At 36.1% G+C, this 16,561-nt stretch overlaps 1 protein-coding gene across 1 annotated transcript in view; it reads left to right on the top strand.

Annotated features, from left to right (window-relative positions):
- The first annotated feature begins 4,305 nt into the window (after positions 1 to 4,305).
- The window catches only part of LOC123312794 (protein Tob1), a 42,284-nt gene continuing 30,028 nt past the window's right edge, over positions 4,306 to 16,561 (top strand). Inside the window, exon 1 of the mRNA XM_044897290.1 lies at positions 4,306 to 4,475. The gene's annotated coding sequence lies outside the window, so the exon portion shown is untranslated. The remainder of the gene's footprint in view (positions 4,476 to 16,561) is intronic.

Here is a 16,561-nt window from a genome sequence, read left to right on the forward strand (position 1 = left end):
GGAGAAAAAAAGTCTCTCGCAAAATTCGATCCTGTAGATACTTTTCTCGAATTAAATAAAAACTTACAAGCAGTATACGAAGGTCTATGAGGCAGAGTTGATGCATGTTTTTATTTATTCCGAGAAAAGTATCGACTGTATCGAAATTTTGTAAATGACAATTTATATCAAACTCTAGGTAAGAAGAAATCATTCTAGTTATTTATTTATGCCCATTTCATGCATGTAATATTTTCATTTTCGAATAACAACCTCATTTTGCGAATACTCTGCTGAAATACGTACGCGACGTAACTTCAACTATTGTATGATGAGTTTTGTAATTAGATCCCACCTAAATGGACGAAATTACCTCAGTTGGTTGGATGCTACAGGATAATTCTGACTGTTCCTGATGACTCAGTGCCAAAATGTGGAATATTAAATGCACGATCGTGTTGTTTCCAACAAATTTTGTTGGATTTCCTCAAAATGAAGGCGTGAAGAAATGGCTATGACTGAGCAGCGCAGATTTATAGCTTTATACGATTTGGCATCACTTGATTTTGTTTGTTTCGAGTCGCCAAAATAAACATCCCATTTTTTCCCAAAAATGTACACAAAAACTTTATTTCACATTCCTCCCTTATGAATACCCAGGTATTTTCACCATTACCTATATTTTACTATATGAAACAATATTATATTAAAAAATTCTTCATCTATATTTTTCTAGTATAGGAGTGATTCCTTGTCACAATTTTTTTCGAGTAACCCCTGCTTAGGGGTGTTGCAAAGTGATTTGCAATCCTTTCATAGAAATCAGAGAACTGACAGAAGGAAACTGAGCAGTTCTTCTATGGGACCCAGAAGACAAGCAAGAAAAAATTTCAACAAGGAATATAGCGTACTAAAACAATTGTTGTTGTGCAATTTGCACAAATACTAGAAATAAATTCATTACGAAGAAATGCCACAAAAAGAAAAGAAACATTTGTGAGACTTCTGCATATTGATTAATCGATTAATTGATTCAAATTCAATTGCAAAAAATCGTTTGGGATTCAATTTTTCCCTTCATTGAAGATTTCTAGTCATAAGTCAAACATTATATTGACTATACTCCAGGTAATCTGCATATTAGAGGGGTGAATACATTATTTGGAATTAGGAAAAGTTTGCGACTGAAAGTTCTGTCACACCACCGGGAATGTTGAATTGAAAAACTTCCGAGGACTTCATAATGAGGTCCATTATTGAGTTATGAAACCTAAAAGTTGTTTTTGATGAGGTTCACAAACAAAAAATGCAATCACAAACGTGAATCTATAGTATGAGTATCGTTTCTCTGATATGATAACCTATTATCAAAATAAGGATTGCATGGCTTCTCTCAAAATATTCCAAATACATTTTTTACACAGGAATTCGTACATGGAATTAATTTGAAGTATAGTAACAAAAAAAAAAACAATACAGAGCAGTTCCAACCGATTGAGAGATACAATTTATACAGGCCTCATTGAAATCCACCATTTCTTCAGCAAGGAAGGAGTAAAATGGATATTCTCCAAAAAATGATCGAAAAAATCTCAACAGCCTTCTTTGATATCAGACATGCAGTTTTCCAATTTAAAACTGCTCGCACCTAAATCATCCTGAGTTTTGGAAAAATGGAATGGAAAGTCCTTAATGAAATTCCTCGTCTAGGCGGAGAAAATGGAACCCGAATACCTCCCCAAAAAACGAAATATCATCAATTCGATATGCTCATTCCATCTATAATCAAATGCCTTACGTTCTTGATGGATTTATTAGACACTGTTCCATAATTTGAGTGAAATATTACCCGTCATAGCCAATATCTACGCACTCTGGGTCACGTGTCCATATCACACTTTTTAGAATTGATACAAATCCGTCATGGTATTAAGTGGTTAGTGTAAGAGACAGAGAAGAGCATTGAAATGTTTATTTATCGATTGAAATGGCATTGAGGCTGACACTCAGGTTCGGACAATAAGGATTCAGATGATTCTTGATTATTGAATCATGAGAGAAAATGAGAACCGAAAGCCTTTCCATCCAAATTTGCAATGGTCTGATGTATGCACAATCAGATGAATTTATTATTTCAAACTTTTAGTTTTCTGAGCTTCATTCATGGACTTTTTTTGACTGCATTTCAAAAATGAAAATTTTGCCTGTTTCATTTCACCTCTTTGTCAACTGAAAAAATGTTATTGTAGGAGTTTATTTAAGGAAATCATCATACATAGCTGATCTGATTGGACATTATTTTGCATGGATGCTTTTTAATGAATCCAAGACCAAATTGAAGAAAAAAATGATTTAAATTCCAATCCATTCCATTCCATTCGTGACGAATATGTGTCACAAAATCGAGTGTCATCTCTGATCCAAAAATAGACTATCGTGGAGTTTCAAAATAATCGATTGGTGACATTTATGCCCAAATTTAAAAATAGACGTGCGAGATAAATTGCAGAACCGTCTGAGGCGTCCTGGGCCTCTTTTCAAACGTATTTTTTTCTAGAAAGGTACGATATGATGACGTGGAACGAAAACCGAAAAATTTTCCGATTAGAATTGTTGTTCATCGAGTGAAACTATTTCTATTTCGGTTGGTTTTAACACCTGCTCTATAGGAATATCTCGATGAGACCAAACTGATGACAAAAATAGACCATGAGTGTGTATTTTTTAAAAACATATCGTGGCGTCAAAGTGTAGCTACATTTTTCAATGGATCTGTGATATTTCTACTGAAAATTCATCATTTAATTCCAAAAGTTCGTGGCGTAGCTACATTTCTCAATGGATCTGTGATATTTCTACTGAAAATCCATCATCTAATTCGAAAACTTCCTAGATCTTGACACGAGCAGCAAAATTTAGGTAGGGGTTAATGTTGAAATGGTGACCAAAGCATTTAAAGAGTTCAATTCATGCTTGATTTCAGAGGGATGCAGACTTCTTGAACTGTGTTGTTTCTATAGATGAATACATTTAACGACCTTGATTGTCCAAGACCTCAGATATTTTGTGTTCAGAAATCTGTTTCAGTTTTTTGAGATTGCCATGAAGAAATCTTGATTGAATATCTGGATGAGGGTGAAAAATAACTGAATTGATTTCTGACTTCACTTACGACTCTGATAGAAATAATCATGAGAGGAGAAACAGTAAGCTCTTCAAAGATGTCTTGTTTTTGCTGAAAAATGGCCCTGCAAGATGATTGCCATGAAAATAATTCGTGATATAGAGGAATCTATGATATCGAGCTCATCCACACCAATTGATACGAAAAACGTAATGGATCGAATTTGTAACTGCGAAGCCTTATCCAAACAGATGATGAGTAGTGGATGAGAGATTGGACACATACAACAACATTGTCCGAAAATCATCGTGGCCAAAGCAAGGTTTGAGCAAGTAGCTCTAACCTTCTGCTGATCCTGGACATAAATCCTGTTTTGGGCCAATGTTTGATTGAGCTGTTTCACCCTGCTTTGGTCATGATGGTTTTCTAATGACCATTTGATAGGATTGGAAAGGGACAATTCATTATGAGTTGCTTCCATATGGAAGAGATCTCTACTGTCAACAACTGGACCGTTTGAACCCAACCATGGACCAGAAAAGGTCAGAATTGGCTCACAGGAGAGGTATTGTTTTGTATCAGTAAAACCCCAGACTCCACATGTCTATAGTGAATCACAAGAAAGTTCAGTAGCTTGCACGGGTTCTTTGAAGCATGTACCAAATGGTCCGGACCTGGCAGAAAGAGGTTACCATGCTTAATGATTAAAAATTGGCATCGAGAGAAGATTGTGAGTATCACCAATAGGAACAAAGGCATAAGAGAAGCTTTACGAAGCTACCTTCAAAATGGCAACAAATTATTGTTGCTATTTGAGTTCACAGAAGATTATGGCTTTAATATATACCAACCCAACCTAGCATTTTGAAAAATAGAGCCTCTTTGAAGAGTGGGGAAATTATAAGGCTTTTCCCTTGAGTAACGCCAACCAATCGTACAGAGAAGGTCCTCAACGAAGTCCTACACCAATTCGTTGCCGTTTTCCAGTATCAGAGGAAAGAAGGTCATCGAGGGCTCCATCCCCAGCAGCCCTTATCTCCTCCAGCACTTTAACGCCCATCCACAATGCACCGTTCCAAGTATGACGTCAAGATTCCCCCAAACAAATTGTTGCCGTGACAACGCCGCTGTGACGTCGCGTGACGTCATTCGCGGGGACCACAGAGCATGAGATAGAGAACCTTCGTTTATATATCGACGCTGGTTCAGCGCGAGCGTCATTGTGTGCGCGAAGCGCGGATACGCGAGTGCTTTTCGGTGATCATCTAGTCCACAATTTTTATATTTTTCTACTTTTATAACTGGTGATTGTATAGTTTGTTTATTTTTGTTACTTAGAATTTATATTTTCTCATCATAATATACGCTTCAGGTGAGTCTAGCTTATGTGTGTCTATGGTCTCGCGTTTTTATTCCCAATTTTGCGCTCGGTTTTGGATCGCGAATACGAAAAGTTGAGATTGCCGATTGGGGGTGGGATTGATTTGGCGAATCTGGGTTACGAAAACATCGGGAAAATATGCGCTCTAGTGAATTCCTCTGTGACTTGGGATCTCACAGAACATTCCGAACATGACACACTGAACGAAGATTAGAAATTTTGGAAAAACTGGGAAATTCCTCAAAATGTACTCAAGAAAACTTCCTCAACAATTTCAAAACGCAATTCATCCTTTTTTGTACCTCATATTCGTTTGCCAACATGAAAATTGATGGAAAAATCCTTGAGTGACACAAATACTTCATCTGTAGTAGGTCACATTGACTTCTACTCTCGGTTATCCTGATGAAGGATAAAACTAACACCCCTCCAGCATTTCTCCAATATTTTCATCACTCATCGTACCAACTAAATCGACATTTCAATGGAATAAATAATTCCGATAAAACCTATGCGGTTATTTTTCCCGCAATCGGAATACTACTGTACACTAATTCGTCACATCGATTATTCCATCAGAGTCTAATCCTAATCGAAGGAAATGACACTTAAAATAAAACTCCCATTCCAACGGAATATTTCCAGATGAAATTTTCCAACGCTGGAGCCTTGTATACGTTACACCAATTTTGCAATCCATTTCGGGAATGTAATTGGACCACGGATTTGAACCCGGTCCAGAATCAAAGTTCATTCGCGATGATTCGCTGTCAAAACAACGAAAAAAATATTTTTCCTGCCAACAATTTCGATATGTGAAAGACTAAAGGAAGATTCTATTGTGGGGTCTCCCCAGATATAATTCAAATATCATTTGGAAACTATTTATAGGTATCGCAAACCCAACATGGTTAACGTTTGAAATTTAAATTTATGTGGTACCTTATAGGTGTAGTTTCCAGAAATCAAAGTTCTATTTCAATTAGTGACGTGTTACAAACAATCTGATTGTGTGTTAAAAATAATTCTTGTTTTCTTGGGCAACTATTCTGAAACTAGATGCTTTTAAACACCTCATTTGGTAATTTGTATGTCCTTATTGTACTTATGTACTTATATACACTTCATTGAAGTGTTACGTTTGAGCTACTTATCGTAAATAGTTACGGATTCCTGTAAGCTATAGATCACTAAAAACGTCCAGAATTGCAATTTTCCTGTAAGCTTATGAAAAATTATAGACTGGCTTACAGATGAAAGCAGAATACCACCATTAGTCTGGTTTTTGAAAATCCTCTCTTCAAGTAAAAGGACCTTTTACCATTTTTCACATCATTTTTTCTGTCAAATATTGATCTGAGCCAGTACATTCATTCATAATTTCTTTTATTATCGAATCTTGGACAGTTATACAAAAAAACTCCATTAAAACCGTACAAAAATAAATGAAACTGTTCATAAACTTCACCCAAATCTCGAAATCATTTTATTCTCTCCAAAATATTTGGAAATAGAACGTGGTCCACTTTAAACCTAAATTGATCATTACTAGTTTTATCCATGTACGTACTTAGTTGTATTTTGACAATGAAAAATATAATATTTTGATAATTTTGGATATGATGAATCTTTGAATAGAAATTGCAACATATTTCCACTGCTACTATGTTTGCGAACATTCTGAGACCACAAAAGTGGCAAACGACCACTTCACTTTGCCATAAATTGCGGAAAAAATCAAATCCTTGTCGAATGCCTAGAGCAGGAAATTCTCGAAGCTATCGGAAGTGCAATTCAAGTTGATTCCAATCCAAGTAACCTCGTGCCATTCTCCCAACGACCCATTTAGTTTTTTCACGAACACTGCAGTCCATACATAAAAACCCGTAATGGTTATTGAAAGTGCGGTTTGATTTTACCGAATAGTCAAGGTAATTTCAAGGTTACCCCTAAAAATGAACGACAGTCGACCGAATTAATGGAAATATCATTGTGAGCTCTTTGATCCGAATAAAAAACATCATTCTGGTCATTTGTGGTGGTCCTAGCTAGGAATGTTCGAATTTTGTTGTGTCTGACAAGTTCAAGGTCACATAATTGACAATACTGAAGGTCTGATTGAAATGAAACTCATTTTGTGGTTGTAAAGTACCAATAAGAAGACATTTTCGAAATTTCGTGGAGTTATTTTTTGTTGCTTCTTCAATATGTGCTACGGAAAATTATTGAAATATCACTACTATCAATGAGTTTTCGATTTCTATGTCCTTTAATGTGTGTATAGGTATGGGAAGTACTAACAACTCGATGAAAACATGAGAAAATAATCAGTAGAAACAAATTATGGTCATTAGAGGTAATTTCAGACAATTTAAAATAAGTAAAATTTTTTTTTTCGTCGCATCGATGAATGAACGTTTTTTTCCACTCAAATATCAGATGTACGCGAGAATTTTGTCCTAGCAGGCTTTGAAAACAATCAATTTCAACCATAAACATTTCAACAATGGGGCATATAATTCGTTATCGACTATATAACCGCTTTATAAATGTTATGAAAAATTTATCGCCCGTTTTGGCAGAGAACAATGCGAGGATGGCCGTAAAAACGAATTTTTCGCGATAGCCAATGCTACTCGGCTCAAGTGGGCATTTTCCGTGAAAAAGGTTTATCCGAATCTCTGCCAAATTCGTTAAAAATCTCCACTGGCGCTTTTTAATCGGTTTGCTGCATATTAGTTCGGGTTATTTCATTCTGATATTGGAACAATTGTTGTGATTTTATTTCTCAAGGACTAATCACTGATACCGTGTATAAAAATCACATCGATATTTTGGTATCTTTTTTTGATCTCATGTTACACAAAAAAATAATAGCTTTTCAAAAAGGGTGAGTCTTTGACTCGTACAAATATTTTAAGTATGTTCTTGAGGTCAAAAGAAACACTTTCTTCCGAATCGGCTCAGATTAGAAGATACACCATAAAAAAAATTTTTTAGTTTCATCTCACAAACGGTTTTATCGAATGAAATGAATTTCGGAATATTATTTTTCAATTATTAGATTAATCTTTTTCGAACACAAGATATCACCCACGTTTTTTTTCATTATGACCATTACGTACAATAAAAATACTAAAATTCAAAGAACTGTTGAAATTAAGTTGGCCGCTATCTTGAATCAAATGAATATTTGAGAGTTTTGTAAAATAAAAGTATATTTTCTCGTATAATGCGACGTTTTCGAGTAATTTGATGTTCAAAAATAAAAAATATCTGTGAAATTTCAAAAATTGGGTACTTTGGCTGAATACAACTCTTTCTAAAAGATCCACAGATGTGCAGTGTCACGATTTAGCTTTTCCAGGGTTGGTACAGCTTATTAGGAAAAAAAATGGCTATATATTTTTATCAGGGCTGAATCGGAAACAATGGTATAGGAAAAAAGTGTTCCTTTCGACCTCAAAAATCTACTCTTAACATTTTTATACGAGTCAAACACTCACCCTTTATTCAGTCGATATATTTTTTCTTTACTCAAAGCAATATAACCATTTTAGTGAATTCTTTGAAACCATTTTCACAAAATTGTTCATCCCCTATCAATTTTATTCTAGACTTCAGCCCAACCCTGTACATTTTGCACTGTTGGTCTGTGTTTTTCTGCTTTGGTGGAAGTCAATTCTTGTCGTTGATTTCTCAAGTTTGTTTTAATCCCTTCTCGTTCAATGAGAAATATAATCGCAGTTGTGATAATAATAGTAATTTTATACATTCAACGGAAGTTCAAAATTACCTTGATAAACGACGAGAACAATCGAGTAAAATTTTTATGAATTAAGAAGTTATTTTCTCAGAATCCACGTGGAGTATTCTATTAGGTACTCGCAAAAATGATTTTTCTAATCAGCTCCATTCATCCACAAAAAGTGGCCTAAACTTTTCATCATCTAAGTCACACATCACATCACTAGTCGTCAATAATATACCTGGATATACCCTTTAAGAATAGTCATAAAAAATTGGGAATCCCATTAAAAAAATTATCGATGACGTCATATCTCAAATTAGGGATACGCTGTATAACATTTTTACATCAAAAACAGGGCAATTTAAGATGCCTGTTTACAACAATTAACTGTCTTTAATTTACTGAACTCAGTGTCCTTCTATCAAAAATCCTCATTTCCGGTACTTTCGAAATCTTCCAACTCTCAAAAAGTACGATCAATCAACGATAGTCAATGATCTTTAGACGATGGTTTCGATTTCGAGAGTTTTTCTAAACAATATCAACTCGACGTTATCGAAAGATACGAAATGTTCCTAAAATTGAACGGTCATCATTCGATCCAGATAAGGATTTTCACTGAAATCAGCACACAGATAGCTGAATAATATTGCGTTGAGTTGATTTTATCTATGACGACTCGCCAAATTACAAGATACAAGCACACATGTGATTTTCAGCAATTTTTCTCAAGTAAAAAAAGCTGCTGATCGCACCGCTCTGTATCTATGTCTTTTGTGTTATCTGTCTGAATTTCGAAAATTTCCAACAATTATTGCCAAATTTTTCAACAAGTTCATCAACTTGGCTATACAAAGGAGCACCAAGTAGTGCCATTCTTATGGAAAATAGGTTTCGGCCAATCGTTCGACCAGTTTTGGAGATACAGGGGGATAAAGATGAAAATAGACGATTTCTGACCAGAATTTCTAATAATTCTTAGAATTGACAAAAGAATTCTGTGAATACCAAGCTTCAATGATGGTAGAGAGTCTCGATGATCTGATATCTGCTATACTTCTCCGTTTTGTGCTCCAGAATAGGGGGAACAGAGAAAAATTCGTGACAATCAATGTTGAAACTACAAGTATCAGCTTTCTGATGAATATTGAAGATTTAATTTAACCTGTATGAACTTCCTCAATAACGATAGAAGCTGATTGACAATATTTTTTTCTATAAGGTGCTCATAAAGCCGAGAAAGTCAAACCTTTCAACAAACCAAAAAGAAAGCCATTTTCCATGAGGAGGGTGAAGGGTCCCTTACTCGAGAATGTCATAGACTGAAGCAAGAATTACACAACCCCTTTTTCGTCACTGTTTATGAACTCAATGACGTACGAACAACCTTCAAATAACCCGACCTGCGTCTATAAAAGAAGCGTAATTTTTTCATGTTGTTAGCGATGAAGATCAATCATCTGATCACGTCACTAACTGAAGCAGTCACAGCCACCTACTGGCATCTTTCAAATAGCTTGCACATGACGAGTTGTCATTGCCCAATGGAATGGTCCCAAAAACCGTGTTTTCCACAAAAGCCGGCGTAAAAATAGAAAATTCTCATGTTGGTAATCGTTATTGAAGAAATAGGTGGATCAGTCTATTTAGATCTAGGTCGTTTCATCTCATGCTCTCGTAACGCGAGAATGGGCTATATAAACAACTTGTTTTCGGAGTTCCAGAGGAAATACACTCGGTGACATTAGAAGTGACTAAACTGCATCCAGAATACAATGTCTTCGAGCGTATTTTCGGAGAAAAATAAAGTTGAAGCCGATATTATTGAAACTTGATACCCACAAAAGCTTCTACTTTGGTCCAGTTCAGTTGTACAGTTCAACTTCAACAAGAGTCCAAGATTATAACCAGCTCAACTTCGACAAGCTTCAATTTTCAGAGGTTAAACTAGGTTCAACGTTGAACTCGGTCGAATATGAACTGTACAACTGGACTTAAATGATAATAGTCTGGTAGGAAACACTTTTGTCATATCAGTGTACCTACTTATACGAAGTGTTGAAAATGAAATACTTGAAAATACGATAGCTTCTTGTTGGGTTTTCCATCTACCTTCATATCGCCCTCAATCGGTATCATGTTTTTTTGAATACTTATCATCACGACATGTTCCACATGAAAATATTTACATTTTTATACACAGTTAATTTACGTCTCGCATATAGAACACACTCAATTGCGTACTTTATGATTAGATAACAGGAATTGAAAACTAAAACGGATTTGGACGGACAAAAATTATTTCTAAATCAGTTCTCCTGCAAACTCCGTTTATTTGCGTTTCAAGAATCTTTCTCGAGTCTTATCTTCTTGTGTAATTTCGACAATTTCGTCACAATGTATCAAGTAGGATGAGAGTGAATGAAAATCTTGAAACACGTGGTAAAACACAGATTTTTGTATGAATATCACATGATATTGGTTTTTTGAAGTCTCCAATCAAAAATCTGAAATGAATCACATCTTATTGTGACACACATATTGATTTTAGGGCCTAACCCTTTCCAAAAACAATCAGTCTTCATTAAATTTTAATTAATCTAGATGGCAGGCATCCTGTTTGCAGCTGTTGAATGATTCGATAAGTACTCAAAGGGTCTCTACGGGTAGACACAGTCAGAAACCGATCTTGCACAGGAGTGATAGATCTTGGGCTTCCACTTCTCGGTCTTTCGACCACATATTCATTTTCTTTCTTGATTTTCAGCCAATCAAATTGTTTAATAGGTAGAAGTTAAATTCTGATATTAATTCTGGAAGATTTCAATCAAAATCTCGTGATTTCAACTCAGGGAGGTTTCAATCTGTCGATTTATAATTCGACGTCATGAACCAAAACCGAACAGAGGTCTGCTGTCGCAGCATGAAGTTCATTTGCATAGATCTAAACGAGCGTACAAGATCATTTCAATTCACAACGAGCAATTGAGAATCTCTTTTCAATGGCAACGACAAAACAGTAGCACATAGTGAATTGGGTCAATTGCGTTGTTCCGGCCAAACCTTGTAGCCATTTTATTTTATCATTAATTTTACCTTGTAATTAGTCACTGCTTACGCAAAGTCATTCAGTGTGCTTTGAACTCCCCCATAATCTGTACGATCTGAGAGGATGTTGTGAAAATATTAAAGAAATATCATTGTTTGGTACGCCATCGTGTTAACGATGTCTTTTAAGTGAAAAATGTTACGAAAAATCAGATTTGGTTCTGCGATAATCGAAAAAGTATGAAATATAGTCTTGCAAAGCGTGTATGGGAATCTCAATGATCTTTTCAGAGGATCTTGACTGTTGGATTGAGTTTTTTCCTAAGGCTTGGTAAAGGCAGTAAAACACCTATACCAAGCCTTGTGGTGCACCATTTGATGGAGATCGTATATCACTTGAAATTAAAAAAAGCAGCTTCGTGAAAGTTCAGTACATGGATGGGTGAACACCCTGGTTATGAATTTAAAAACTTCCAACGGCGATTTTCTCATTTCTACTGATACCTACCCTATATCTTGAAACCCAACGAAGACACTTCCACAGATTTTATAAGAAATAATGGCGGCTATTGGGATCAAGTGACCTCTCGACAAATACTCGAGAATTAAGCATGAAATTCAAATTATTCCTTTCGATCCCTCGATTCTTGCCCCAGAGCAGGGCCGTCGCTATAGGGGGGGGAGCGTCCCCCCCCGGAGCACATTCGAAAGGGCGCCAAATAGACCGCGCAGGCGCGAAATCATAACAAACTGCGTGCCCCGCCATCTAGTCGATTCATGGGAACTACAGTGGCGGCATTGTAAAGTCTCGTTGTCAGAGCGGTCAGCGGTGTGAACACATGAGTTTAACCATTTAGAAGCATTTAATCGTATTATGGATCCCTGCCAAAAAAAGCTCAAACCGTCTGGAGCGGAATTCAGAAAAAGGGCGCAGAAAAGGAAAATTGAGACGGAAAAAGCCGCAAATGTGACGGATACATGAATAAAATAAACATAACATAAAATTGAAAACTCTTTGAAACTCAGAAATTTGTCTAGAACACGCTGGGTTGCTAGAGCCCAAAGCATAAAGGCCGTCAATATTTCCTACGAAGAGATAGTTCAACTCCTCCAAGAAATTGCCGAAAATACTGACTTTGACAGCACCTCTAGAACAAAAAGTTCAGGATTGAGGAAGAAAATTTTGAATTTTGACTTCATTGTAACCCTTTATTTCATGAAAAATGTGATGTTCAAACTAAAAAATTTAATTGAATCTATCGAGACTCCCGAAATAAATGTGATCGATTGCAATAATATATTAGAATTACACATTCAAATTTTGAAAACAATGAATGAAAATAGCTCATCTATCGATGATTTGATCGCCAGCGCAAAGCAGTTTGCTGAAAAATTCGACATCAATGTTGAAGAAGACTTTAAAAAATTTCATCGGCGTCGATTAGGACCCCAAAAATTCTATAGCAGAAATGAAAATGAGACAATTTTAGGTTTATATACATGTTATAGAAAAGAGTTCAAACAAGTATTAGACACGCTCATTAATAATTTATCATTGAACGTGATATCAGTAATAGAAACGTTAGATCCAATATTTAAAGTTTTCCATTTTCCGCTGAAATCACAAAATTTTAACCTGGAGTACTTAGAAGCATTGATCAATATGATTCCGCCAAAGCTAGATAGGCCAGACCCACAAGCATTACTTACCGAACTCATGATTTTATTTTCTGATTGCGAATCATGTAAATCATTAACTGAAGTAGCTGGTGTATTGACAACGAAATATAAAATGTTAAAACTCGCCGATTACATTTTAAGATTTGTCGTAACTGCTGGTTATGGTACCAGTACTAACGAGAGAACGTTTAGTCAACTTAAGTTAGTAAAAAATGTTCTCAGAACAACAATGTCTGATCAGCGTCTGAACGATTTGCTTCTACTGAAATGCGAAAAAAAAATCGCAGCAACTCTTTCTCTTGAGTCAATAGTGACTTCTTGGAGCCTATTAAAAGAACGAAGAATTAAAGTGTGATCTGAATAGCAATATTTATGAGAATATTTTCTTGTTTCGTTGATTAGTTTAATTAATCACAGATTTATTATCACACTTGTTACTTGAAATATTTGTGAGGTATTTTCATTTATACTCATGTTCATTTATAATTAACTCTTTAAAAAACTGTAGGTACATATTTGTATTACATATCATAATACACCTTTTCCATATCCTTGTTTTTTTCGATATCCTGTGAATTTTTTTTAAAGATGGGCGCCAAAATTCGAATTCCCCCCCCCCTCGGAAAAGCTCTTCGCTACGGCCCTGCCCCAGAGGCATAACTCAGAGCGAAGATTTGGAAACGGTCCAAGCACTCTTATACGAACCGGGTTTTGTAGGTCAAAGGTTGACACAATTGGCAAATGGAAAATTTCCCGAGGTTGAAAAGTTCGATAATCCTTATCCATTGTGTAGCAGCGAAAGATTCAGTAGCGACTGGATAGAGACCGCACGATACTTTACAGGAAGTTGGAAAGGATCCATTTGTCCTGGGGTTCATATGGTTTTATCCAACTGCTCTTTCCACCGCGTTATTCTTCTCTTTTTTGTTCATTATGGCCGATGCTGAACTCGAGAATCGAGAACGGAAGAAATGGTAACTCGACTCTTATTTGGTAGTTTATTCCTTCACATTATGCAATGATTCTCCAATTACGAAACACGCCCATTTACAACGTAGAACAGCCAACTTGCTCATCCTGGTAAAACCAGGATTCACTAGAACTTGCGAGAAAACGTAGATGGATCCAAACATCAATAATTACCAACGTTGTGGCTGGCATTATCCACGTGATAATTTCTGTGACGTAGGTCGACCTTGTCTGTTATGTCGTATCGTTTCTAGGACACAAGAAACGTAAATAGCGTGTACTAACTGCACATGCATTGACTGCCGAGAAACGGGGAACCAGAAATATTGGCTTGCCATGCCAAGGGAATAAGGACTTGAGGCTGAGGGCCATTTACCAGATAAACCAGATCTTTTAAACTTTTTTTCAGTTGAGGAAAGAGGTGATAGTCGGATGGAGCCAAATCTGGTAAATAAGGGGGGTGTTCTAGTCATTCAAAACCTAAATCACGAATTTTTTGCATGGCAACATGAGATTTGTCTGCAGGGGCGTTGTCCTGCAAAAACAAAACACCTTAGGATAGCTTTCCGCGTCTTTTCTCTTTAATTTTTTCCCGTAGAGTGGTCAATAATGTCGAATAGTAATCTCCGGTTATTGTTCCACCCTTATCCAAAAAATCAATCATGATTACACCATGGCAATCCCAAAAAACTGAAGCATGAACTTTTCCAGCAGATTTATGGACACGAACTTTCTTAGGTCTTGGAGGACCAGAGTGTCGCCATTCCATCGATTGTTGCTTTGTTTCTGGATCGTAGAAATGTACCCAAGTCTCATCCATAGTAACAATTCAGTTTAAGAAGTCGTTTTCATCGTTTTCAAATCGAGCACACGTCGAACGCGATGCCTGTACCCTTGCACGCTTTTGGTTAACATTCAAACATTTGGGGATCCGTTTTGCAGCATTTTTTCTCATGTCCAAATTGACGTGAACTAGGTATATGATGAACGTATGAAATATTCTATATATCTGCTTCAGATATCCGTTTTAGCCCAATTCGACGGTCTGATAAAATCATGTCATGAACTGCATCGATATTTTCTGGGACTGACACAGAAACTGGCCTTCCCGATCGGTCATCATCTTCAATGGAAAATTTACCTCTTTTGAAACTTGCAGTCCAATTTTTCACGGTCGCATTCGAAGGACATTGATCAGCAAGTGTATTAAGCATATCTTCGTAAATATGCTTACCTCTTATCCTCTTCAAATACAGGTACTTGATGATGGCTCGATACTCCAATTTTTCGATTTTCCTTCTTTTAATTTATTGCGTAACTCTGCTGCTCCCTACAAAATCGGGGTTGCCTGGAGGATATTCTTGCCCTAAAATGTATAATATGAATCCTATTTCTGATTGTTTGACCAGAAAATATCCTACTATGAGCTGTTGATTCGGAATGCTATGAGGAAGAGATGTCATGACGACAGAATGGAACACTCTGTATCATACTTCCATCCTAAACTGGTCAATGTTGATCATCTAAATTCCGATATTTCATATACCTATTGCGAAAATTGCATCTGATATTTGATCATCAAGGAGAACTTTGGATATCGATAAATATTAATATTATAGGAGAATCCTTCTGTTGCAACTGGATCTTCATTTATAATTAATGAGTCCCTGAAATTGGATTCGGTTTGTTACTCCTAATAATGAACCGTTCCCCATGAATACTACTCAAACTAGTAGATAATGTCATCTTATTCCATAATAAGTGAAAAATTCTCTTATGAGAAGGTCAACTGGACTCAGCAGTATAACTAGCGTTTAGATAGATTTGTCGTCAAGTAGCATATGGAATTTTGGCTAACACTTATGCTTAGCTCAACCGATATTGGAATTATGTAAAAATATCAGTAGCTTTAGCCTTTATTTGAACAAAATATCAGGTCAGATAAAGTACAAAATGGTATGATTGGAGTTGAACACTTTGTTCCAACACAGAAATGTTTTTTTATAGAACTGAATATTCCAAACAGAAAATCATATCCACGTGGTAACCCAAATTTCGGTGATCATAAAATGAGCTACCAAACCCAAGGAAGCTCTCAACCATCCGAAAAATTGCGCGTTAAAATCAATGAAGTATCAGAGTCCACAGCCATAAGTGATCTGCGATTTCATTCAATTGGTTCCAATTGAATCAACATATTGTTTGGGTAGTATCTGGCGACAAAATAATTACTATAAGCGCTTTCGCAATCTTGATATCAACAAAACGGACTACTACATACGAAATTTCACGAGTATTGTTCTTGTGGCGATAAGATAACATTCGAATTTGAATGAGAATTAAGATTGGGGAAACTTCACGGCGTATTGGTAGTTCTGGAAGTTGCACCAACAAGTTGATAAAGACATAAGTTAAACCGTGAAATAGTACGTTGAAAACTGTCAATAAAATACAATTGTTTAATCACTGGAGCACTGAAGATCTCCAGCATCATTACCAATGATGTCATTATAAGAATATCCAGGGAAGGTAAGGGTGATGTGGAAATTAGGCGCCAGAGAGAGTGTGACCAGAAGATAAAGAAAAGCAACATGGTAAAACATTCACAACGAAGTAGAAAAAGAGAAGA

This window comes from Coccinella septempunctata, chromosome 5 (genome assembly GCF_907165205.1).
Source record: "Coccinella septempunctata chromosome 5, icCocSept1.1, whole genome shotgun sequence".
In the NCBI taxonomy this organism is placed as follows: domain Eukaryota; kingdom Metazoa; phylum Arthropoda; class Insecta; order Coleoptera; family Coccinellidae; genus Coccinella; species Coccinella septempunctata.